Source organism: Dromiciops gliroides, chromosome 5 (assembly GCF_019393635.1).
Source record: "Dromiciops gliroides isolate mDroGli1 chromosome 5, mDroGli1.pri, whole genome shotgun sequence".
Taxonomy (NCBI): domain Eukaryota; kingdom Metazoa; phylum Chordata; class Mammalia; order Microbiotheria; family Microbiotheriidae; genus Dromiciops; species Dromiciops gliroides.
This window is the reverse complement of record NC_057865.1, coordinates 174,075,505-174,103,220: the sequence shown is the minus strand read 5'-3', so window position 1 is coordinate 174,103,220 and position 27,716 is coordinate 174,075,505.

Genomic DNA, 27,716 nt, shown 5'->3' with positions numbered 1-27,716 from the left:
CCTTGAAGGTTATCTAGTCCAACACCCTTCACCTCCCCGGGCCTCTGTTCCTCTTTAGGAAAATGAGGGAGTTGTACAGGTAGTACACATTTGAACAGGTGGTAATCATCTGTGATGGGATTTGAACCCAGGGCCTTATTCCAGAGTCAGTATTTATTCCACTGTACAACTCTCCCCCTTCCTTCCTAAGTGAACCATCCCTTGTAATGAACTTTTTTTTAGAAGAAAAAAAACCAACACAGTTCAGTAAAATTAACTGATGGAAGAAGGAAATGGCAAAACCACTCCAGTATCTTTGCCAAGAAAACCCCAAATGTCATGAAAAGTCAGACACATCTGAAATGACTGAACAACAACAAAAATTAACCAACACAGCAACTGAGTATAACAGTATATTTAAGGTTCTACATCCACAATACTCCACCTTGCAAAAAGGGAGAGAGGTACATTTTCTCATCTCTTCTCCTGAGCCAAACTTTGTTGTCATTCCTTTTTTTTTTTTCGTGAGGCAACTGGGGTTAGGTGACAGCTAGTAAGTGTCAAGTGCCTGAGGTCGGATTTGAACTCAGGTCCTCCTGAATCCAGGGCCAGTGTTTTATCCACTGCGCCACCTAGCTGCCCCTGTTCCTTCCTTCCTTCCTCTCTCTTTCTTTCTTTTTTCTTTCTTCCTTTCCATTTCCATTGTTATGATTGTGTACATTGTTTTCTGATATTGCTTACTTCATTCCATATCAATTTGTCTAAGTCTTTCCATGCTCTTCTGAATTAATTTTCATTGTTTCATATAACCTAGCAATATTCTGTTACATTTACATACCACAATTTGTTTAGCCATTCTCCTTTGTTAACACTTTGTTACACCAAAAAGTTTTTCTCTTAATATTTTCGTGTATATGGGAATCTTTTTTTCTGTCTTTAGCCTCTTCGGAATAACATAGTGGTTTAACTGGGTCAAAGGGCCTGGACATTTTAGGGAAAAAAAGATAATATTTATAGAATTTATTAAAATTATCTTCACTTAGCTGTCTGATTTCTTTTAGATCTCTGATAAGTGATGGAGGGAAAGAACTGGATCTCCAAAGATATGGAGCTATTTTTTCCCAAGCAACTCTCATAACCCAACCAGTAGGCTCCTCCAGACAGGCAAATCATTTGGGACACAACTCATCAGTTATATCGATCTCTAAAGAGCTTCCTGGGTCATTTCAGAAAGGAGTAAGTCTTTTATCAAAGGTCAAGAATGTATATGTAATACCACTTCCATTCCTACTCTAACCATGAGATTGCCTAGGTGAGCCTGAATCCCTGACTGTCTTTTGCTCTCTGGGGTCCCCCACCCTGCCCCCAGCATCAGTTAGTGACCAGTTATCCTAAGAAATATGTTTTCAGCCCTGGCAGTAACCTCATAAGCTGAATGTTTTTCATCCTGAGAGGTCAAGCGTCTGCTGTTGGCTCCCCAGCAGGAGATGATTTCATCAACAGTATTGCTTCTCAGAGGAGAGAATTCGCTATCCAAAGGCGAATTCAGTGGCTGAAACACAAGCTAAAGGTAGACCGGGTTGGCCAGGAGATTTGCACCTTGTGAGTTGCTTGGACAATAAGGATATGAGCAAACAATGCTTTATCTGTTCTGCAGTTCCACAGAGTTGCCTTTACTCCCTTTAATCTGCTTTTTTTCTACTAAAATCTTTTAAAACTTTCTCTTTCTTAAACCAGATAGGAGTGTGGTTAATTGATTCTTCTTTTCCTCTACCTGTACGTCTGTGCTTGACTGACCTTCCCCAGTGGCACTCCAATTTAAAGGAATAACATCCTTCTTTAGGATATTGTTAGGATATACGGAAGCCCCCAATTTGTTTCTCTTATTTCCTCAAAGATTCTTAGACTTGGGACTCCCAAGTGACAATAGTGTTGCATTTGCCCTTAGAGTTTGTAAGCATTGGCTTCTCCCCTAGTCCTTTCCAGAAATTCATACTTTAAAAAAACAAACCCAACCCAACCCCAAACCTTTCTTAAGTTGCTTTTGTGCGTTGTTTACTTCCAAAAAAGCTTAAGACCCTCTGCTTTTCTTTTAGCTTTCCTGGCCAGTCTCAGCTTACTCAGTGTACTTTCGGGACAGCACAATAAATTTGTATGTCATCAATTACATGCCCTTGGTTCTGTTTAGTAGGGATGTGGGGCTTCATTTCTCTGAACACATGGAGGAATGCAACATGTCTTAGAAAGCTTCCCTTCTCTCCATAGATCCCATGTTTTGTGTACGGTTTTGGTTGTTGACTGTCTTCTTGGATATTGAATGACTGACCTTGCTCACAGACTTCTTCCTGTGTTGTACCCGCTATTCTCTGTAGTATCTGAACGGACAGATTTAAATGGATAGTATTCTTTCTGCCCATTCAATTTCAGTTTAAAACCCTTTTGAAGATGTCTAAGATTCTAGACAAACATAACTTTACTGGCTCTCATTAGGTGAGCTTTGTTGACTAAGAGACTATTACTTGATTTCAAGCCAGAAATAAATAGGCCCCATTCTCAAACACCATCTTCTTTTTTTTTTTTTTTACATATAAGGTATTTTATTTTTTCCGTTACATGTAAAGATAGTTCTCAACTTTTGTTTATACAAGCTTTACAATTTCAGATTTTTCTCCCTCCCTCCCCTCCCTCCCCCCTCCCCTAGACAGCAGGTAATCTGATATAGGTTATATCTATATATCTATATACATATACATATAGATATAGATATATATCGATACACACATATATATACACATAATAACACTAATCCTATTTCTGCATTAATCCTGTTATAAGAGAAAAAATCAGAGCAGTGATGCAAAACCTCAAAATAGAAAAAAAAAACAACAGCACCCAAAACAAAAGAAATAATATGGTTCAATCAGCATCTATACTCCACAGTTCTTTTTTTTTTTTTCCTTGGATTTGGAGATCCTCTTCTATCATGAGTTCCCTGGAACTCTTCTGTACCATTGCATTGGTGAGAAGAATATAGTCCATCACAGTAGGTCAACACTCAGTGTTGATGATACTGTGTACAAAGTTCTTCTGGTTCTGCTCATCTCACTCATCATCAGCTCACGTAAGACCCTCCAGGTTTCTCTGAACTCCTCCTGCTCATCATTTCTTATAGCACAATAGTATTCCATTGTATTCATATACCACAACTTGTCCAGCCATTCCACAATTGATGGGCACCCCCTCAACTTCCAATTCCTTGCTACCACGTAAAGAGCAGCTATAAATATTTTTGTACATGTGGGTCCCTTTCCCCCTTCCATGATTTCTTTGGGAAAAAGACCTAAAAGTGGAATTGCTGGGTCAAAGGGTATGCACAGCTTTATTGCCCTTTGGGCATAATTCCAAATTGCTCTCCAGAATGGTTGGATCAGTTCACAGCTCCACCAACAATGAATTAGTCAAACACCATCTTCTTAATCAATTGTTTGTTTCTCCAAATCTACCTTTTCCTTCTGCAGTCTTTGAGAGGTACCACAAGATCACAGACTTATATTACCAATGAGGAAATGTATTTAGAGCTATAGATGCTATCTTCCCTGGTTGATTGTGAGAACTATGAAGGTAGGAATTACTACATTTTTGTTTTTGTCTCCCTGGTATCTAACCCAGTCCCTGGCACATAGTAGGGGATTAATAAATGCTTGTTGAGGGACAGCTGGATGGCACAGTGGATGGAGCACCGGCCCTGGAGTCAGGAGTACCTGAGTTCAGATCCGGCCTCAGACACTTAACACTTACTAGCTGTGTGACCCTGGGCAAGTCACTTAACCCCAATTGCCTCACTAAAATAAATAAATAAATAAATAAATAAATAAATAAATAAATAAATAAATAAATAAATAAATAAATAAATAAATAAATGCTTGTTGATTGGAGAAGGGCAAATGTTCTGATTTTTTTTTTTTTTGGTGAGGCAATTGGGGTTAAGTGACTTGCCCAGGGTCACACAGCTAGTAAGTGTGAAGTGTCTGAGGCCGGATCTGAACTCAGGTATTCCTGACTTGAGGGCGGATGCTCTATCCACTGCACCACCTAGCTGCCCCCTGATTTGTTTTTAAAAATGGGTGGTGGTGGGGGCAGCTAGGTGGCGCAGTGGATAAAAGCACCGGCCCTGGATTCAGGAGTACCTGAGTTCAAATCCGGCCTCAGACACTTCACACTTACTAGCTGTGTGACCCTGGGCAAGTCACTTAACCCCCATTGCCCCACAAAAAATAAAAACAACAAAAAAACCCAAACCAAACCAAAACAAAACAAACGGGTGGTGGTGGAAGAAAATGGTATATGTGAATTATAGGGTGTCACAGTAGATAGAGCGCTGGGCCTGTTGTCAGGAAATCCTGAGTTCAAATTGAGCCTCAGATACTTATTAGTCATGTAACCCTGGGTAAGTCACTTACTCTTTGTTTGCCTCAGTTTCCTCATCTGTAAAATGGGGATAATAATAGCAAGGTCGTTGTGAAGAGCAAATGAGATAGTAATTATAAAATGCTTAGTATAGTTCCTGGCACATAGTAAGTGCTATATAAATGTTAGATACTATAATAATAATAATAGTAATAATAATAATAATAACAGCTAGGGGAGGCAGCTAGGTGGCATGGTGGATGGAGCATCAGCCCTGAAGTCGGGAGGACTGAAGTTCAAATCTCACCTCAGACATTTACTAGCTGTGTGACCCTGGGCAAGTCACTTAACCCTAATTTCCTCAAACATCCAGGGTCATCTCCAATCGTCCTGATGTATATCTTGCCATTGGATCTAGATGGCTCTGGAGGAGAGAGAGTGAGGCTGTTGCCTTTGCACAGCCTTCCCTCACTTAAATCCAATTCAGTGAAGGTCATGAAATCACCTCCCTTATGTCATGGTCTTCTTTGAGAGCAGCAGCAACAATAATAGCAACTATTATTATAGCATATACTAATATATAGCACTACTATATATTAATAATATTATATTGTTAACATTTGTATATTATTATTACTATATTCTAGTTAGTCCAAATTTAATACATGATGATGATGACAACAGTAACTATTACATGCCAGTTAGCTCAACTTTTGTTCTTGGTGTAATTTAAAATGTATAAAGGTTAATAAATTTAATTTATTTTTAAACTTTATTTTGATATATTTTGTTTTTATATCACCTTCATTTCCAAATATCTCTACCCATCTCTAAGCAGTGAGCCATCCCTTATAAAAAAGAAAAAAGAAAGAAGAAACAAACCATTTTCACAAAACAATCTAACCCATTGATCATGCCTGTATATGTAATATATGTAATATTTCACACCCTTAATCCCCCACCTCTTTGAAGAAGGGGAGCTGGATTTTTAAAAACTCTTCTCTTGGATCAAGCTGGATTATTATAATTATACAGTTACCTTTTCTATGTCCTGGGTTGGGGAAGTGGCACCCCTGCTATCTATAAATTCCACCTAAAATTTTTTGGCCCTCCCTTCATACCAGACAAGTATTTAAAATTTTTTTTTATGCAGTGTTTTACAGTACCTTATTGTAAAAATTTGGTTAAGTATTTGATCATAGGCTATATGTAAGTCTATGTTAAGTAAAAATACTGTTTAAAAATAACTTTTAGGGGGCAGCTAGGTGGTTCAGTGGATAAAGCACTAGCCCTGGATTCAGGAGCATGTGCATTCAAATTTGACCTCAGACATTTGACACTTACTAGCTGTGTGACCCTGGGCAAGTCACTTAACCCTCATTACCCCCCCCCCCCCACACACAAAAGAACTTTTTCTATGTCTGCTGGCTTTTGCATGTTGTCAGCGCTTTCTGCAAAACTCCCCAAAGATTACCATTTAGTTTCTTAGGCCGACCCATGATAGATGGAAATCACAATGGGGAAAGTTGAGATGTGGGAGGGATGACTGTACATCAATAAGAATACATTATCAAAGGGATGTTTAGTGAAAACCTGGAAAAGGAAGCTATCATCCTGAAGAGTCAGCATGGTTTCATCAAGAGATTGTATGGCAGATTATCCTGACTTCCTTTTTTTGAAAGGGTTATAGTCAATCAACAAACATTTATAAAACACTTACAATGCGCCAGGCATAGTGCTACATGCTAGGGACATAAAGACAAAAATGACACAATTCTTGCCTTCAGGGAGTTTACACTCAATTAGGAGAGGCAACACATAGAAGCATATACAACATTTAATCCAAATAAGTAAAAAAGTAATTTTTGGGGAGGAATGAAGAAGTCACTCCCTAGACTTTTAGTCTGAACTGAATTAAACGAAATTCAATAGAGAGAAATATAAAGTTTTATGCACATTCCAGCTCTATTTCTATGATGGTATAGCTTAGCACAGTGTCTTACATGTGCATGAATGTTAAAGCAAACATGGTATCACTAATTTGCAAAAAAAGCTCTTCAAAGACGTGATTCTTATTAACTCTGAGAGGCAGGTGAGTATGACTTTTCCTTAAATAAGAAGTCAAAGAGCTTAAATGACTTGAGCCAGCTTGGAGCTGTGGGCATGAATGGTGAAATGGGGATTCGAATTTACAGCCTGGGTTTCCTTCCAGGACTCTGGAATAAAACATTGCACTGCCAAGTGGAGTTGCCTCCCAGGATAGCTATCCATGCCTAAAAATCAGCATATACTTTGTGTTATTTTGGAATTTTCCACCATTTTTGGCTCTCCGGAGCAAGGATCTACAAACACAATGGATTATTGTGTTTTTTCTTATGAACTCTGTCTGGGAAGAATCAGTCGTTTTCTCTTAGGAAAACCACATGAATCCCAGTCTGAAACCAGCCGTAGTAATACAGACTTTCCTTTGATTTGTATGTGACTAGTGCTTCCTTTGTCCATCTTGGTGAAAGGCTGCCATTAAAAAAAAAAACTATAATTTTTGTTTTTTTACCTGGCATGTTTTTTTTTTTTGCAAGTCATAGGTGTTGGATAATAGTGTTGAAAGCCAAGGAAGGCAGTAGGATGTGGCAGGTGGGCATCAATGGGATTAGAGGAGAATGGATTAAGATTAGCTAGATGGGGGGCAGCTAGGTGGTGTAGTGAATAGAGCACCAGCCCTGGATTCTGGAGGACCTGAGTTCAAATCCGACCTCAGACACTTAATACTTACTAGTTGTGTGACACTGGGCAAGTCACTTAACCCCAATTGCCTCAGCAAAAAAACAAAAAACAAAAAACAGATTAGCTAGATGGTGGAGTGGATAGATCATGGAGTCTGCAGTCAGGAAGACCTCAGTTCAAATGTGGGCTGAGACACTTCCTAGCTATGTGACACTGGGCAAGTTGTTTAACCTCAGTTTCCTCTTCTGGTAAATGAGGATAATAATAGCATTTGCCTCCCAGGATTTTTATGAGGATCAAATGAGATAATAATTGTAAAGTGTCCAGTTCATTGTAACCACTACATTTACTAAGAGCCTACTATCTGCCTAGCACTAGACAAATGTTAGCTATTGGGGCAGCTAGGTGGTACAGTGGATAGAGCACTAGCCCTGGAGTCAGGAGGAACTGAGTTCAAATTTGGCCTCAGATACAACACTTACTAGCTGTGTGATCCTGGGCAAGTCACAACCCCAATTGCCTCACCCAAAACAAAACAACAAATGTTAGCTATTACTATTTTTATTAGACCTGAAGCTAAAAAATGTGAGGTAAATAATCTCTCTTTGAGGTTATATGACAATTTTGCTCACTGCTGACTTACTTAATCTCCCTTCTGAACTCCCAGACCCTGAAGAAAGGGTCTTCAAATTGATAGAATGGCAAAAATGAAAACAAAACCCCACATAACCGTCCCCTTCCCCCTCTCCCCCCCAAACAACCCAATAACTGTATTTGGGATCTCCCTGATGATTGGCACAGGTGGGCCCAGAACTAGTGAATCTCAAAATCCTTCTCTTGATGTCAGCTCACCCTTACAGACATCAGGAGATGCTCAGAGAGCTTTGGTCATTGGTCATTATCACCAGCTAACAGTGGGTGGAAGGAAAAGAAGTTTTTTCTCATACCCAGGACCTTTTAAAATTAGCCACAGCAGTTTCCAATTTAGCGGTTCAAAAGCCTCCCATTAAGCAGAGAGAAGGGAGGGGGCAGATGACTTAATAGGCAGGCTTGGGGTTATTGGCAGGCTTCTTTTTCCTCTGGGGCTCCAAGTTTTCATGCTCTGTTTGAAATTAAATTGATGCCTTCTCTCCCAAAAGAGAGGGGAAAAAAAGCCACCCAAGTCTGAAAAGTAGTTGCTATGCTGCTTTTTGCAGGGGACTTCCTGTCACTGGCCAGGGGTGAAGCAGTTCACTATGTCCTTAGTTCACCTCTGACAGGGCTAAACCATATGCAAATAATGGGGCATTTCAGTGTCTGCCCATTTGGTCTTAAAAAAAAAAGGAGAAACAAAAAAGTAAGCCAAATTAATTCCGTAGATATGCAGAAAAGCAGACAGTTATGGTAAAGAGACATCCTGTTTTGCTATTCACCTGTCAGACACTCGGTACTGAATTGTAAAAGAAAGCATTCAAAACATTTGCAGGACAGTCTTCTTAGGCCTCAATCATTTATAATGCTATTCTGGGAGTTAATTAGCTTTGAGGGGGTGGAGGAGCAGTAAGCTCTGTAATAATCTTACTGGAAATATTTCGAAATGGAATAAATGTTTATTTTTGAAAGAACCAAGTAAATGTTAGCATAGCCTTTGTTACTGAACACTTAAGGTTCTAGGGAGAAGACTTGCTTTTAAGTTGTACTGACTTGAGAGAGAGAGAGAGAGAAGGAGGGAGAGTTATTACCTGTCACGGATAATACAGACCTCTGTGTTCGCCTTAATAAATCACAGTCATTTGGGTCATGGCTCCTATTTCCTAGTGTAGAGATAGGATCTTTTGGTTAAAAAGAGAACAATCTTTGGAGATTTCTCCATTTTAACCAAGGATAGAGTAAGAAGCATAATGCTTGGCGCAAGAGATTTTGTATGGGGGTTATTTTAAAAAAAAAACAACTTCATGTAGACAATGATACTACTACTACTACCTAACACAGTTATATTTCCTTTCAAGTTCACACAGGACTTCACATATGTTATCTCACTTCATCCTTGTAATAACAGGTGCTAATATACTCATTTTACAGGTGGGGAAACTGAGGCAGACAGAAATTAAGAGACTTGCCCAGAGTGTCATAGCTAATTAAGTATCTGAGGGAGAATTTGAACTCAAGTCTTTCTGAGTTTGAGTGCCACCTAGTAAACTGTGGAACCCTCAAAAGCATTCTAATCTCATCCGGTAATGTTTTGAGAAGAAAGTAAGCAACCCAGAGAAAAAGGGAGTAGGGTGGGAAAAACACTGGACTTGGAGTCAGAAGTCTTATGTTGACAGCCTAGCTTCATCCCTTACAAACTCTGGTACCTTGGAGATGTTGATTAATTTTTTTTCTGCCTCAGCTTTCTCATCTCTAAATGGGGATGGTAACTTGCACTCAACTCATAAAGTTGTTTTGAGGATCAAATGAGATAATGGATAAAAAGATTTCACAATCAAAATGTGCTATATAAATGAAACTAATATTTATAAGAGTCAGACATGTTTTTGCTCTGGACTAGGAGTCAGGAGATGCACATCGGAGCCCATAGTTGCAAAACTGCATGGAAACCTTACTGGGTGCAAGAACAGTTAGGGTTCCTCCCTTTCAGGTCTCTGGTTCTGAGGATGCTTCCAAGTTTACCATTGTATTCATTTTTATAGGTAGACACGAGTCACGGGCACTTAAAGATTTTTTTTTTAATGAATATACTTAAACTAAGTAAAACTTCCCCATGTCTCTTGAATGAAATATTACTGGAAAAATGGCTGGCTGGCTTTGGGAATGGATTGGAGATTGGTACTTTTCAGTCTATTGCTTGTTTATGTGAAGTCAGTTATAGCATGTATAATGCACTGGCAACATATTGTATAATGTGTGTGGGTTCTGAAGGCAAGTGTAATCATGCTAGGAGTCCACTGTCGATAGGTAAGGTCTTAATTGAGCTACTTAGTGTAGTAGAAAGTGTAACGATTGGAATAACGCCACCTGCTGGATACTTACTGTAGAAGAGTTCTGCCCATGAAGCGAAGGTCTTTGAGGGCAAGACCAGGAGTCTTTTCTTTGGCGGGGAGGAAGTGACGCAGACTAGTGGGAGGAGGAAGGAAGAGACTGGCGCTGACTCTGGGGCTCTTTCCTCTGGACTCTGGTGGAGAAGGGAGCTAAAAATGTGCTCTCCCTTTAATAGATAGAAATCTAGGCCTTTCTCTCTCTCTTTACCAAATTCTTATTCTCCTTAATAAATGCTTAAAAGTCTAACTCTTGCTAAAGCTTATAATTTATTGGCGACCACTCATTGGATATTTTAGACAGTTTAGCTAGAATTTTAGCCCTTAACAAAAGAAAAAAGAAAAAAGAAAAAAAAAGCTACAAGATAACTTTATTCTATATTTAAAAAGAATAGCAAGTTGTATATAATAGATTTGCAGATTTATGTAAAATCATCTTTTCCCCCCTATTCTACTATGTTATGGAAATGCTGGTTTTATTTCTTAAATTGGGAATTTTAAAAAGAGAACTCTTAAGATAAAAAAAAAGAAAAAAAAAGAACGATGGATTTAAAAGTCCAAGGACTCAATAGTGAGTCCAGCTCACTATTTGCTCTCTGTGTGGCCTTGAGAAAGTCTTAACTTCTCTGGGTTTCAGAGATGCTTGTACTAAATGATTTCTAAATTACCTTTTACCCCGTAACCAATGATGTGTGGCTCTTCAGCACTCAGTGCTTGAAGTTCAATTTGCCTCCTTCCCTTTTCCTATAGAACATAGATCGTTATGATAATCATAACTCACCTTTTATAGTGTTTCATGGTAATGATTCATTTTACTAACATTCAAATGGAAAGGCCCTTGGAGGCTACTCAGTCCACCTCCTTTAGCCTACAGATGGGAAAACTATAGCAGGAAAGGAGGTTTTGACTTGTCCAACTAAAGCTCTGAGGTCGAATTTGAAATCATGTCCTCGGACCCCAAGAGCAGTATTCTTTTCTGCATCATCAAACAACTGATTTTCATGTGAGGAAGAATTTATTAAGTGCTTATTAGGTATCAAGCACCATGCATATTTTTGTTGTTATTATTCAGTTGTTTCAGTCAGGTCTGATTCTTCATGACCCCATTTTTGGTTTTCTTGGCAAAGATTCTGGAGTGGTTTGCCATTTCCTTCTCTAGCTCATTTTATAGATGGGGAAATTGAGGCAAACAGGCCTCAGGGTCACACAGCAAGTAAGTGGCTGAGGCCAGATTTGAACTCAGGAAGAATAGTCTTCCTCACTTTGAGCCTGTGTTTTATCCACTGTGCCATCTATATAGTAAATAATAAATCCCCTTTTCATTTATACATTGCATTCAAACCGAGGCAGCCTGATTAAAATTCTAGTCTTAGAAGAAAGAAGGAGAACAGACACAGCTAGAAATGAATGATGGATCTTTAGATACAACCACTGAACACCAAAGGAAAGTGATCAACCCTTGAATTCCTTGTTAACAATAAATTCACCCAATAGTCATCAAGCTCTTACTAGGTGCAAGGCACTTTGCAATCTACTGGGGAGATAAAGATAATGCAAAGTAGTCCTTATTCTCAAGGGGACTTATAAGTATTTTATAAGATAAGCTGAATGAAGAACATTAACTGGAGGGATCAATGGAGGCTTCCCAGGGGAGTCAACTTATCTAAATCTTGATGGAAGTCAAAGATACTGAGATATAGGGATAAGAAATCCACTGAGCTAGGGGGCGGCTTGTGCAGATACATGGAGGAGAGAGAAGGAATGCTAAGTTTGGAGTATAGTTATTAGTCCAATTTCTCTAGAACATGGAGCTCATGAAGGGAAATATTATGAAGTAAGTCTGTAGAGGTAGGCTGGTGGCAGATTGTGGAGGGCCTAAAATAACAAGCTGAAGACTTTTTATTTTATCCTTATAGGCAATGAGGAACCGCTGGAAATTTTTTTAAAATTTATTTTATTTTTTTATTTTTGCATTTAATAGCCACTGGAGATTTTTGAATAGGGGACTAACATAGTCAGGTCTATGCCCAAGAAGGATTGTTTTGGCAGCTGTGTGGAGGATGGAAACAGGGAAACCAATTAGGTGGTGTTAGCAATGGTCCAGGCAAGAGGTAATGGGCTCCTGAATTAGGATAGTGGCAGTTTGTGTGGAGAGATGGATAATCAGCCAGACATTGGTTCTGAGTTCGTGTGTGTGTGTGTGTGTGTGTGTGTGTGTGTGTGTGATTAAAAAAAAATCTAGGCAGCTAGGTGGTACAATGGACAGAGTGCTAGGCCTGGGGTTAGAAAGACCTGAGTTCAAACACAGCCTCAGACACTAGCTGTATAATGCTGGGCAAGTCACTTAGTCCCTGTCTATGTCAGTTTCCTCAAATGTAAAATAGGGATATTAACAACACTTGCTGGGTTGCGGTGAGGATCAAATGATAATATTTGCAAAGTGCTTAGCACTGATCCTGGCACTTAGTTGATGCTATATAAATGCTTTTATTCCCTCCATGACATTCCCCCTTCCCACCCCCACCCCAGATCAGACTTGGCAACTGATTAGTTATAGGACTCAAGGGAAAAGGAAAATCAAGGACTTCAATTCAGTAAGTATGTATTGCATACCTACTATGTGTCAGGCATGGCTCTAGGCATTGGGGACACAGACAAACATTAAAACCATCCTTGACCTCATGGAGCTTTCACTTTACTGGCAGGCTAACCATATGTATCAATTTAACCACTAGATGGCATCGTTAGCCCCAATCCTGATCCTATTCACCAAGAGCTATCAGGTAGCAATTGTTCCCTATCCATTTCCTCTCTACTCCATTGGAGTAGTATTAAGGAAGTACCAAACTCTCTATGATTTCTAGACAGTAAATGGCCTTCTACTGTTCAACTCTGCCTCTCTGTAGAGCAACACTATTCTTTCTTTTTTTCATGGCAACACTATTCTTTTTTGTTTGTTTGTTTTTTACCAGGCTATGGGGGTTAAGTGACTTGCCCAGAGTCACACAGCTAGTAAGTGTCAAGTGTCTGAGGCTGGATTTGAACTCAGGTATTCCTGAATCCAGGGCTGGTGCTTTATCCACTGTGCCACCTAGCTGCTCAGCAACATCACTCTTATCTAAGGAAATGTGGATTTTAACTAGTCCAAAATTAGCACTTGAGCTCCTACTTCTGATCAGGCCTACCTCTTTCTAGAACTGGTTCTGTTTTATGGATTACTAATCATGTGGCCTTGACATAATGTAATCAATCTCACAGGAGCAGTCAGGCATGTTTGAATAAAACTATATGCAACATTGATTCAGCATAGGGAGGAAAAAAAGGACAATATATAATATAACATCTACCAAGACAAAGCACATCTGTATGTCCTCCCAGATGATCTGGTAATTTCCAGGGAGTAGATGATATCAATACATTTTGAGAATTTCTAGGAAAGACAGTTTGAGTATTTTCCCAGTCATCAAATGGAGGGTCAACATCTTTGTAAGAATTCTAGACTCAGGACTCTGGGCATGGAAAGGTTTGTGTGCGATAGAAGACTGAGGGGTCTTGACTCCTAGAATGAGGAGATGGATTAAATGAAGAAAGAAGCTTCCAAGGGAGATTGGTCATGTCTGTCCTTTTGCTGAGAGGGCCTTAGGATCTTTTTTTTTTTTTTTTAGTGAGGCAATTGGGGTTAAGTGACTTGCCCAGGGTCACACAGCTAGTAAGTGTTAAGTGTCTGAGGTGGGATTTGAACTCAGTTATTCCTGATTCCAGGGCCGGTGCTCTATCCATTGTGCCACCTAACTGTCCCAGGATCTCTTTATTGCTTGTGGGAAGGAGCGTTAGACCTAATGGCTGACCTGAGTAAGGAGAAGCCCGCCTAGTGTCGCTTTCTGACCTTGAGCCTGGCCCCCTTACCTTGAAGTTCTGTCATGCCACCTCCTCTTTCCCTCCTGCATTAGCAGCCACACTCAACCACTTCTTTCTCCTTCTCCAGCCTCATATGGAGAGCAGAGTGGGGCTGAACGAGGTGATAGATAAGTAATTGCAAATGTAATACGAAAGTGGGGGCAGCTAGGCGGTGCAGTGAATAAAGCACCAGCCCTGGATGGTGGAGGACCTGAGTTCATATCTGACCTCAGACACTTGACACTTACTAGCTGTATGACCCTGGGCAAGTCACTTAACCCTCACTGCCACCCCCACCACAAAAAAAGTCATAAGAAGGGATCAGCGGCCCTCCTGATCTGCTGGATTAAGGTGCCTGCCAGGGAGCTGGGCATGCATGCTCTACCTCTGGGGAGTTGGATGATTACTCTGGTTCAGCAACGAAGGACTTTGACTTTGGGACGTGAAGCCGTCCTTTAATGACTTCCCCATGAGCCACCTGACAGGCTTTAAAGAGAGGGGAAAGGCCCCATTTCCTCCTCCTCCTCTACTTTTTTTGAGTGTGTGATTTGGGGCTCTGCCCGTTTTGCCTTGGCCAAAGCAAGGAATGAGAGGAGCAGGCTTTCTTACCCTACCTCAACAGCAACGATGGCTAAGTACACACGGGAGCCAGACACGTCGGCCTGAGGCTGTATCTATCTCAAGTCCCTGGTTACCTCTTCTGCTCTGTGTTTATTGCTCTAAGTCCAGATAATTGAACAGTGATCTAGAGAGATAGATGCCATGAGCTAGAGAGTTTCTGGGAGCCTAAGTCATTGATAGTTGCCCAGTGAGAGGTAATTTTTTTTAAAGTTCATCCAAGTGTGAAGGGGTTTATTACCAGTGCTACATCACTCTAATGATGTACTCTTTTTTTAAAATTAATAAAGTATTTTATTTTTTTCCCATTACATGTAAAGATAGTTCTCATCTTTTGTTTATACAAGCTTTCCAATTTCAGATTTTTCTCCCTCCCTCCCCCTCCCTTCCCCCTTCCCTAGACAGCAGGTAATCTGATATAGGTTTTATATATATATATACACACATATACATACATACATATATATACATACATATATATACACATACACATAATAACATTAATCCTATTTCTGCATTAGTTATGTTATAAGAGAAAAAATCAGAGCACTGATGAAAAACCTCAAAATAGAAAAAAACAACACCAAAAACAAAAGAAATAGTATGGTTCATTCAGCATCTATACTCCACAGTTCTTTTTTTTTTTTCCTGGATTTGGAGATCCTCTTCCATCATGAGTTCCCTGGAACTCTTCTGTACCATTGCATTGGTGAGAAGAATATAGTCCATAACAGTAGGTCAACACTCAATGTTGATGATACTGTGTACAATGTTCTTCTGGTTCTGCTCATCTCACTCATCATCAGCTCACACAAGGCCCTCCAGGTTTCTCTGACCTCCTCCTGCTCATCATTTCTTACAGCACAATAGTATTCCATTGTATTCATATACCATAACTTGTCCAGCCATTCCCCAATTGATGGGCACCCCCTCAACTTCCAATTCCTTGACACCACGTAAAGAGCAGCTATATTTTTGTACATGTAGGTCCCTTTCCCCCTTCCATGATTTCTTTGGGAAAAAGACCCAAAAGTGGTATTGCTGGGTCAAAGGGTATGCACAGCTTTATCGCCCTTTGGGCATAATTCCAAATTGCCAGTGAGAGGTAATTTCCACAATTACTACATTTTTTCTTAGAGGTGAAAATTCCACACCAGGAGAAACTGCTTGGAGGATATTGATGCTAAAAGGTCTAAGAAAGCCCAAACCATGCTCTAGCTGGCTAGGAAATTCAGACTTGTGAGTTTCATGAACAATGCAGGTCAGAGGGGAGAGTGAAATATCTTTTCAGCAGTTCCACAAAGTGGTTTTACTTTTCAAGGGTGTATTCATAGAAGGGAGGGGTTGTTATTTCATGTTTTAAATATTTCATGTTTTAAATATTTCTTTTGTAGTAGTGGAAACACCTGTTATCTTCTTTGTACATTGCATCCTTTTTTTAGTAGTGGTATTGCTGGGTGAAAGGGTATAGATGCTTTAATTACTCTTTGGGTATGAATAATATATGAAAAGGCACCTGGGGTTTGTTTACCTGTAGTGGTATAGTTAGAAAGGGGCTCCATCTCCCTTTGTCTTCCTGAGTATAAAACAGAATAAGCTTCAATGTTCAGGAGTCATTCAGGTTTTAATAGAGCTTACCAGTTTCTGGCTAGACTTCATGTGGACTGTGGCATGCCCTACACTGAGGTAAAAAGGGTCCTGGGTAATTCTATCACAGGATGTTCTATGCACTTAACTGAAAATCTTTGCCCTAACTATATCCATGAATACTTCCCTATTTTGGAGTGTAGCAATGGTCATTACTTGGCTGAAGGTCACACTTAAAATAAAGAATGATGATTTGTGGGAGCCCAGGCTGTGGTATAGAGTGTAGCCACATGACATCATGGATCATTCTTCAAGATGCCAGGTCAGTTGATGCCACTCTAGCTATGTTAGCTTGGCCAAATTGCTCTCATGCACCAGAGTGGACCAGTCATGGAAGAAAGAACTTTCCCAGAGGGTCTAAATATAATTGGCTCACAGCCTTGGTGGCATCCTCAACTCCTCATTCTCAATCACTCCACGTATCCAATCTGTTGCCAAAGCTGGTTTCTCCCTTTGCGCCCTTTCATATTTGTATGTATGCACATATGTATGTATGTAGCATGTATGAATGCATGCATGCATGTATTCCCTTCTCTTTAATCATACAACACTCTAGTTCAGTTAAAAAAACACCCTATTTATTAAGTGCTTACTATGTGGTAGGCACTATTCTAATTATAGTTCAAGACCTCGTCACTTCTTGACTAGACATTTGCTATAGTTTTTTTTTTTTTTTTTAGGCAATGGGGGTTAAGTGACTTGCCCAGGGTCACACAGCTAGTAAGTGTCAAGTGTCTGAGGCCGGATTTGAACTCAGGTACTCCTGAATCCAGGGCTGGTGCCTTAACCACTGCGCCATCTAGCTGCCCCTGCTATAGTTTTTAAAATAGTTTTCTGGCTTCAAACATTGTTCCACTCCAGTCCATTCTTCACTCAGATGTCAAAGTGATTTTTCTTTTTAAAATGTATAATATATACATGTATAACATATGTATATATTTATTTAAAATTTTCATTTTTCCAATTACATATAAAATTTTTTAACATTCATTTAAAAAAATTTGAGTTTTAAATTTTCTCCCTCCTTCCTCATTGAGAAGGCAAACAATTTGATATAGGTTATACAAACACAGTCAGACAAAACATGTGTATACTAGTCATATTGTGAAAGAAAAAACAGACAAACCCCCCCCAAGAAAAATAAAGTATTGCAGGGCAATAAGGGTTAAGTGACTTCCCCAGGGTCACACAGCTAGTAAGTGTCAAGTGTCTGAGGCTAGATTTGAATTCAGGTCCTCCTGAATCCAGGGCTGGTGCTTTATCCACTGCGCCACCTAGCTGTACCCTCCCTCCCCCTTTGGTTCTTTCTCTGGAGTTGGATAGCATTTTTTCATCATAGGTCCTTCAGAAATGTTTTGGATCATCATATTGCTGAGAATAACTAAGTCATTCATAGTTCATCATCATACTGCTCTTACTGTGTACACTTCTGGTTTTGCATGCTTTACTTTGTACCAGTTCATATAAGTCTTCTCAGGTTTTTCTGAGATCCACCTGCTCATAATTTCTTATAGCACAATAGTATTCTATCACAATCATATATTGCAACTTGTTTGGCCATTCCCCAATTGATAGCCTCTCAATTTCCATTTTTTTTTTTTGCAGGGCAATGAGGGTTAAGTGACTTGCCCAGGGTCACACAGCTAGTAAGTGTCAAGTGTCTGAGGCCGGATTTGAACTCAGGTCCTCCTGAATCCAGGGCAGGTGCTTTATCCACTGTGCCACCTAGCTGCCCCTCCATTTTTTTTTGATATTACAAAAAGACCTGCTATAAATGTTTTTTGTACACATAAGCCATTTTCCTTTTTCTTTGATCCCTTTGGTATACACACCTAGTAGTGACATTGCTATGTTTTATATCCCTTTAGGCATAGTTCCAAATTGCTTTCCAGAATGGTTGGATCAGTTCACAACTCCACTAATAGTACTTTAGTGTCTCAATATTCCCACATCCCCTCCAGCATTTGTCATTTTCCTTTTCTTTCATATTAGCCAATCTGATAGGTATGAGGCAGTACCTCAGAGTTGTTTTAATTTGCATTTCTCTAATAATATTGATTTCTTCATCTGAAAACTGTCTGTTTGTATCTTTGACCATTTATTAATTGGGGAATGACTTGTATTCTTATAAATTTGACTCAGTTTTCTATATATTTGAGAAATGAGGCCTTTATCAGAGAAACTTTCTATAAAAAATTTACCTAGTTTTCTGTTTTTTTCTCATAATCTTGGCTGCATTTGGTTTTGTTTGTGCAAAGCCTTATAAATTTAATGTAATCAAAATATCTATTTTACATCCCATAATACTCTCTATTTCTTTTTAGTTATAAATTCTTCCCTTATCCATAGATCCTACAAGTAAACTATTTCATGCTCTCCTAATTTACTAATGGGATCACCCTTTATTTCTAAATCATGTACTCATTTTGACCTTATCTTGGTGTACCTTGTGAGGAGTTGGTCCATTCCTAGTTTCTGCCACTTTTCCCAGCAGTTTCTGTCAAATAGCACATTCTTGTCCCAAGACCTTGGATCTTAGTGTTTATCAAACACTAGATTATTATGGTCATTTACTACCATGTATTGTGTACCTAATCTATTATACTGATTCACCACTCTATTTCTTAAGCAGTACCAGATTGTTCTTATGATTACCACTTTGTAATAGAAGTTTGAGATTTGGTACAGCTAGGCCACCTTCCTTCACATTTTTTCCCCATGTATTCCCCTGATATTCTTGACCTTCCAGATGAATTTTACTATTCTGTTTTCTAGCTCTGTAAAATTTTTTTTTAGTACTTTTATTAGTATGACACTGAATAAGTCAATTAATTTAGATAAAATTATCATTTTTATTGTTTTGGCTTGGCTCACCCATGAGCAATGAATATTTCTCCAACTCTTTAGATCAGACTTTATTTGTGTGAGAAGTGTTTTATAATTGTGTTCTGGGTTTGTTTTGGCAGGTAGACCCCCAAGTATTTTATATTGCCTGCAGTTATTTTAAATGCAATTTCTCTTGCTACTTCATTTTGTTGGTAATATATAGACATGATGATGATTTATGTGGGTATATTCCATATCCTGCAGCTTTGCTCAAGCTGTTAATTATTCCAAATAGTCTTTTAGTTGATTCTCTAGGATTCCAAGTATATCATCATATCATCTGTACAAAGTGATAATTTTGTTTCTTCATTGCCTATTCTAATTCCTTCTATTTCTTTTTCTTCTCATTACTTTCTCTTTTTTTCACTCTTTTTTTTTTTTTTGGTTTGGTTTGGTTTGGTTTTTGTGGGGCAATGAGGGTTAAGTGACTTGCCCAAGGCCACACAGCTAATAAATGTCAAATGTCTGAGGTCGGATTTGAACTCAGGTCCTCCTGAATCCAAGGCCAGTGCTTTATCCACTGTGCCACCTAGCTGCCCCTCTCTTATTACTTTTAAAGTTATTTTCCTCAGGCATAAATCTGATCATGTTAACCCCCTACTTAGTAGACCTCAATTGTCTCTAGGATCAAATATCAAATTTGTTTGTTATTCATAATTATTCACCCAGTTAGTTTTTTTCTACCTTTCTAGTCTTCTTTTACCTTATTCCCCTTTGTACACTTTGTCATCCAGTTATACTAGGCTACTTGCTGCTTTTCACCATGGCACTTCATCTCTTTGTCTCATGCCTTTCCACTGACTTTTCCTCATGCCTGGGATACTCTCTCTCCTTACTTTATTTTTCCTGGCTTCCTTCAAGACTCAAATCAAACTTTCCCTTATGTAGGAGACCTTTCCTGTCATTTCCCTATTCCTTCCAGCTGCCAGCACCTTCCCTTTTGAAATGACCTCCTCTCTATTCTTTCCTATCTCTTGTAAGTACCTAATTATTTTCATGTTTGTCTCTCCCATTAGAATGTGAACTTCTTGAGGAGAGAGACTCTTTCTGCTTCACCTTGAACCCTATGCTTGGCATCTAGTGAGTATTTTTATCAGTTGTTTGTTGACTGCCTGAGCACGGTCAGGGTATTGTGACTGGTTTAAGTGTTCTCTCAGGTGAAGCAGGATAAAATTAGCATTTCCTTTGTATCAAGATAACAGATTTCCTACAAAGGCCACCGAGTTCTGGGCCTGAGGAAAGAAAGCAAGGCTTCACCACAAGAGGATCAAGACTTAAAGTATCAAATCACGCAAGTCTATTTCCTAGCATTTGCCCATGTACCACAAAACAACTGGCTGCACTATAGATGGTCTCCTTCTTGTGGGATTTAGAAAAAGCCTAGAACTGGGCATGATTTAATGGTCATTCTTTGTTTTAAATCATATGATGGATTATCCTCCACATGCCTATGGGTTGGCAGTGGGGAATAGGCTATAATTCTCCTCATGTTGAGGTTAGGCATAGTGACCAACAACTATACCCATGAGTTATATAGAAATGATGGGCACCATGACATAATGGACGGTATGTCTCAGTACTCATGATGGTCTGCTTTATTATGGTTGTGCCCTAACAAGGGAATAGAATTGAAAATAAGGGGAAAATGAACTATAATATTGGGGCATGATGAGGTCTAGGACTGTTTGTTAGTGTCTTCTTACTGGGAAGGTAACTAAGTAATTTGTAATGGGTTTCATGTATCTTTGGACTGGACCAAAGGGGAAAATTCTACACCAAGTAGAAATTTCCATTCATATTTTGGAATCCAGAACGTGAAGAGATTGAATAACTAGGCACCAAGAGATCTCCTTCTGACAAGGTGGCCTATTGGATGCATCCTTTTCTCCTGGATCATATCACCACCCTCTTGTAGATAAAATGAGATAGTAATAGAAAGTTAGAAGCTTGGCCAGACATCAGTGACAAGACTTTGAACTCTTGTTCTTAATGAGACCTGTATTTGGGATGCACCAAAGACAACAATTCATTAACTACCATTAACTACAGATTATTTTCTGTGTCTATGCTTTGGATTTTGTTAGGAGGTTTTATGTTTTTTTGCTCATTTGAGTGTATGTGGCTTATTTAATGATGGCATGTAAATGAAAGCAACTTCAGTGGCTCTATCTATGTATAATATCAGTCAAGAATTGGAATGAGGTAGTCTGGTCAAATTATGTCCCTACCCTAAAAGTAGGAGGGACATGGAGACAGAAATAGCTAGAATGACTGAGGAGTTCATAATTCTCCAGAACTCCTAAGGAATTTTATCAACTATCTATGATGGTATATGCAGTATTCTCCAACCATAGTCTCCCACATCTACAAAGAAGAGAGAAAGGTTCATTTTGACCTTTCACCTTTTTGAGCCCCTCCCCCTTTCCTCTTTGTGTTTGTTCTTTCTTGCTTTAGGTGAAGGAATCCTGGAGATGATTATGAACTTATGAGCTTCTAAAAGATCAGAATAGGGATCACCAAAAATCTGGGAGTGCAGGTCCATGCTGCTGCTGTCGTTGTTTGTCCTTCATTTTCTTTTCTTTTTTTTTTGTGAGGCAATTGGGGTTAAGTGACTTGCCCAGGGTCACACAGCTAGTAATTGTTAAGTGTCTGAGGCTGGATTTGAACTCAGGTCCTCCTGACTCCAGGGCAGGTGCTTTATCCACTGCGCCATTAGCTGCCCCTAAGTCTATGCTCTTAAGAGATTTCTTCCTATTCTCTGTGTTCTTCAATATTTCTTATAGCATGGTGATAGTTGATTATACTCATATACCATGATTTACTTAGTCATTTCCTTAGCCACGGGGAAACTGTTTCTAGCTCTTCACTACAACAAAATCAATCAATTAATCAGCAAACATTTTATTAAGTGATTATATATGCTAGGTAGTATTCTATATACTGGGATTACATAGAAAAAGCAAAAATAGTCTCTGTACTCAAGGAGCTTACATTCTAAGGATATACAAGCTAAAAGCAAAGTATATGGAAGTTAACCCTAGAGATGACTGATGACACTAGTAGTTGAGAAAGGGCGGGGATGGGGGTGGGTACTAAGAAAGACCTCTAGGAAGAGTTAGTACTTGTGTAATGATTGGAATGATGCCACCTGCTGGTTAGTGTAGAAAAGCTCCGCCATGAGGTGAAGGCTTCTGAGGACAAGCCATGTGGTCAAGATCCTTAGCGTCAGGGTCAGGAAGTGGCGTTTGCTCGTGGGTACTGTCTATCAAGGCTACCAGCCAATCAACTTGAGGAGCCTCCCATTTCTGGGAGGAGGACATGAAGTAGGAAGCGGAGGCTGGCAGAGGGGTTCTGTCTCTCTTTTGGTTCCTGACCTCGCTATGGTGGATCAGATGATAGGGTCTCTTTGAAATAGTTAGATTTTTACCTTTCTCTCTGATCTTAATGCTCTTTAATAAATATTTAAACATTTAAATACTCTTGCTAAAGCTTATAATTTATTGGTGACCACTCATTAGATATTTTTGACAGTATAGCTAGGATTTTAATCCTTACACTTGCATTAAGTCTTAAGGGAAACCAGGAATTCTAAGAGTCAGAGATTGGGAGAATCAGCATTTCAGCCATGGGGACCAGCCAGTGCAACAGAGACAGGAGATGAAACATGTTCATGAAACAGGCCTCTTAATCCAGGTCTCTAAACAGGTCAGTATGGCTGGATTATAAAGTGAGTGGATGGGAGTAAAATATAAAAAGAGTGGAAGGCAGAAAAGGAACAGGTTGTAAAGAGCTTTAAATTCAAAGTAGAGGACTTTTATCTTGGGAGCAAACAGGAAATCATTGTAGTTTATTGAGTATGAGGCTGACATGGTCAGATGACACTTTGGGAAAATTACTTTGGCAGCTGAGGCAAGGAGAACAATTAGAAGTCCATGGTAATTTGGAGAGCAATTTGGAAATATGCCCAAAGGACTATAAAACTGTGTATACTCTTTGATCCAGCAATACCACTGTTAGTTCTATATCCCAAAGACATAACAAAAGGGAAAAGGACCGATTTGTACAAAAAATATTCATAGCAGCTTTTTATGTGGTGGCTAAGAACTGGAAATCAAAGGGATGCCCATCAATTGGGAAATGGTTGAACAAGCTATGGTATATGACTGTGATGCAGCATTATTGTGCCATAAGAAATGACAACAAGATGATTTCAGAAAAACCCCATATAGACTTATGTGAACTGATGCAAAGTGAAATGAGCAGAACCAGGAGAACATTGTACACAGTAACAGCAGTACTGTATGATGAAGAACTGTGAATGATTTAGCTATTCCCAGCAATGCAAGGATCCAGGACTCATGATGAAGTGTCTCCAGAAAAAGAACTGATACTCTTTGAATACAGATTGAAGCATGCTATCTTTCTTTCCTTCCTTCTTTCTTTCTTTCTCTTTCTCCCTCTCTTTTTGTCTCTGTCTCTGTCTCTGTGTCTGTCTATCTCTGTCTCTATCTTTCTCTCCCACTCCCTCTTCCTGTTGGCTATGTTCTGTCTCTGATCAGGACGAAAGGGATTTAGGTGACTATGTTGCCAGTGGGCTCTTGTATTCTCTGTTCTCTATGTTGTAATGTCAATGTCATAAATAGGTAAATTCACAATGAGTGCTGTCTCTCTCTTCCTTAGATCTAAATGTCCTGTGATAGATAGGTAATGTATTATTATCTTCATTTTCTCAATGAAGTAATTGAGTCTCCAAGAGGTGAAATATTGGCTTACTATAACACAGCAAAATTAGAGATTGAATTCAGGTCTTCTGACTCCAAGACTCATGTTCTTTTCATTAAATAGAATATAACATTTAATTGCCATCATACAGCAGTGTCAGACTAATCAACAGACACGTGTTTGTCTTATAAAAAACCCTTAGGGGCTAAATCAGGAGACAGTTGTGTGTCTTTATGCATTATTTCTTCCTATGATCTTTAATTTGTAAGTCTGATTATAGTTCAGCAGTTTCTCTTCCTTGGCCTTTATAGGAACATAATGTATTAAAAGTGAATGTAATGTCAGCAAAGTGCTATCTGAATGCTAATTAACAGTGATAACCATCTGTGGCCTCTCTCTGTGGAGGTAATGGTTGTGGCAAAAGCTGGATACCCACTACATTTTTATGAGTTAATCTGTCCAGACACACAGATTGAATTTTCCTTAAATACATTGTGATTTAAAATGCCAGAGGAAAGTGGGAATCCTCCACCCCATCATTTTATTGGTGGAAGATTAAAAAAAGTTCTGCTGGACCCAAGCCACATGAAAGTTAGTTAGGGTTTTATACATTTCATAGTATTTAGGACAAGAAGAGATCTTAGAGATCAGTTGAAAATATGTCATTGTGGTCTCAGATAAGAAAAAAATTTAAATGAATAATTCCTAGCACAGTTCTATGTACATAGTAGGTGTGTCAATAATTACTTGTTCATTGATTTGAATAAATTATTGAAGAAAGGGAGAGAGAAAGGGAGGGAGTAAATAAGAAGGGAAGAAAGAAAAGAAAGAATGGGAAGGAACAGAATCAGTTGTCTCAGCAGGGGTCTCAGGCTAAGATTTCTAATCCTATGTTTCCCCTTGGCTCTCTGTGTGACCTTGGGTAAGCCATGATAGTTTGCTGTGTCTCTGAAGCTTCATCTGCAAAAAAATTAAAGGATACCAACCCACCTTAAGAAGGGTGCCAAATAAAAGCTTAAACTGCAAGCAACATTTCTTAAGTACTTTAGTCTTACGGACTTACAGAATGTACAGTGCTTGTTTTTAAGAGACTTACTAACTTATGGACAAATACACATGAATGTGAACAACAGAAATTAATAAAAGTGTGTAGGATCGAATTGAGTGGGGAGATATTTGAGGCAGGAAGACCAATTAGGAAGCTGTTTTAATGATCTATGCAGAAGGTGATGAGGCCCTGAATGAAGCTACGTGGGTAGAGAGAAAGATTTGGATGCAATTGATGTCAAGAAGGTAGAAACAGAAGATTTGGCAACTGATTGGGTATATGGGGGTGGAGGGAGGTTAATACCAAGGTTACAATGTTGAGAAAATAAAGAGATGGCCATGCCCTTACCAGTAATGGGATGACCATTTCCCCTCTTGAAGTATTATGCTTATTTCTGCTGGCTAGGTGATTCTTGGTTGTAGTCTTAGTTCCTTTGCCTTCTGGGATATCATGTTCCATGACTTCCAATCCTTTAATGTTGCAGCTAAATCCTGTGTAATCCTGATTTTGGCTCCCTGATATTTGAATTGTTTCTTTCTGGTCACTTGCAGTGTTTTTTATTTCATCTAATAATTATGTAATTTGGCTATTATGTTCCTTGGAGTTTTTATTTGGGGATCTCTTTCCTGGGGTGATCAGTAGATTATTTCAATGCCTATTTTGCCCTCTAGTTTGTTAAGGGCTAAAATTCTAGCTAATCTGTCTAAAATATCCAATGAGTGGTCGCCAATAAAGTATAAGCTTTAGCAAGAGTTAGACTTTTAAGCGTTTATTAAGGAGAATAAGAATTTGGTAAAGAGAGAAGAAAAGCCTAGATTCCTCTATCTTTTAAAGGGAGAGCGCATTTCTAGCTCCCTTCTCCGCTGGAGTCCTCAGGAAAGAGAGCGAGACCGAGCACCAGTCTCTTCCTTCTTCTTCCCACTAGTTGGCGTCACTTCCTGACGCCAAAGAAAAGACTCCTGGTCTTGCCCTCAAAGACCTTCGCTTCATGGGCGGAACTCTTCTACAGTAAGTCTCCAGCAGGTGGCGTCATTCCAATCGTTATAAGTTTCAGGATATCAGGACAGTTTTCCTTGATAATTTCTTGAAAGATACAGTCCAGGTCTTCCTTTTGATTATGATTTTCTGGTAGTCCAATGATTGTGACATTGTCTCTCCTGGATCTATTTTTCAAGTCAGTTGTTTTTCCCATGAGGTATTTTATATTTTCTTCTATTTTTTTCATTCTTTTGACATTGTTTGATTGATTCTTGATGTCTCATAAAGTCATTAGCTTCCACTTGCCCAATTCTAACTTTTAAGGAGTTGTTTTCCCCAGTTGGCTTTTGTACTTCCTTTTTCATTTGGCCAATTCTACTTTTCTTTTTCTAAGCTCTTGACTCTTTTTTATAATTTTCTTGCATCACTCTCATTTTTTTCCCCAATTTTTCTTATACCTCTCATATTTTTTTTTTGGTTGTTGTTGGTTTTTTTTTTTTTTGGTGAGGCAGTTGGGGTTAAGTGACTTGCCTTGGGTCATACAGCTAGTAAGTGTTAAGTGTCTGAGGCTGGATTTGAAATCAGGTCCTCCTGACTTCAGGACCTGTGTTCTATCCACTGCGCCACCTATCTGCCTCCCTCATATGTTTTTTCAGCTCCTTTTTGAGCTCTTCTACGAATTATCTCTGGGTTTGAGACCACTTCCCATTTTCCTTTGGTGCTCTGCCCATAGGTGTTTTGACATTGTTGTCATCTTCAGAAATTGTGTCTTGATCTTTCCTTTCACCATAACCTTTTCTGGTTAGAATAATTTTTTTTGTTGTATTTTGCTCATGTTTTTGGACTTTTTCCCTTTTCTTTAAATTTGAGCTCTGCTCCTGGAGTGGAAGGGTCACTGTCTCAAGCTTCTTGTGCCAGGGGCTGAAGGCCTGGCTGTTTATCTGGTGCTTCACTCATATTGCCCTGAGGCCCACAGGGGACCCTTGTGTTTGTTGCTGTGCTGAGGAGGTAGAGTGGGGACTGACTAGCACTGTTGAAGACCATAGGGATCTATCTGGCAGTTTAGCTGGTCCTAAGTCTGGAGTCATACACGCTGAAACTGGTGGGGTGTTTCTGTGTTTCCCTAGGGCTACACTGAAGCGCTTGGTGCTTTTGGAGCTGGAGTCTGCTGGTTCCCTCAGCTATGCTGAGGCACGTGGGGGATCCTGGTAATGACATTTGCTTGCTTTACTGCACTGGGACTTAGGATCTGCAGCTGGTTTGCTGAGGTGGGGCTTGTTGCTGGCTTGTTGGGATGTTTCCTGTCCTGGACTGTGCTCCCCTTTTTATCAGAGCGAGACAAACCTTTCTTGTCAATCTTCCAAGTTTCTTGGGCTCAAAGATTGTTTTACCCTGTCTTTTTGCTGGTTCTGCTGTTGCAGGCTTTGCTTTAGGGTGCTATTTTATGGTTGTTTGGATGTCAATATGGGAGAATTATAGCAATTTACTGCTTACTTCACCATCTTGGCTCCCGGAAGTCCCTTAAAAATAAGAGGGAAGTTTGAAAGAGGGAAGGTTTGGGAGGAAAGAGAGTGATTATGTTTGGGACATGTTAGGTTTGAGCTGTGTATAGGCTATCCAGTTGGTTATTGGTGATGCAGGACTGAAGCTGAGGAGAAATACAGGGGGTGCATATATAAATCTGGAAGTCATCTGCATAGAGATGATGGTAACTTTCTTCAGCTCCTGTGAATTTAACTAGCAGAGTGGAAGGAGGAGAGAAGGGGACCGAGGACGAACCTTGGGGATGTAAC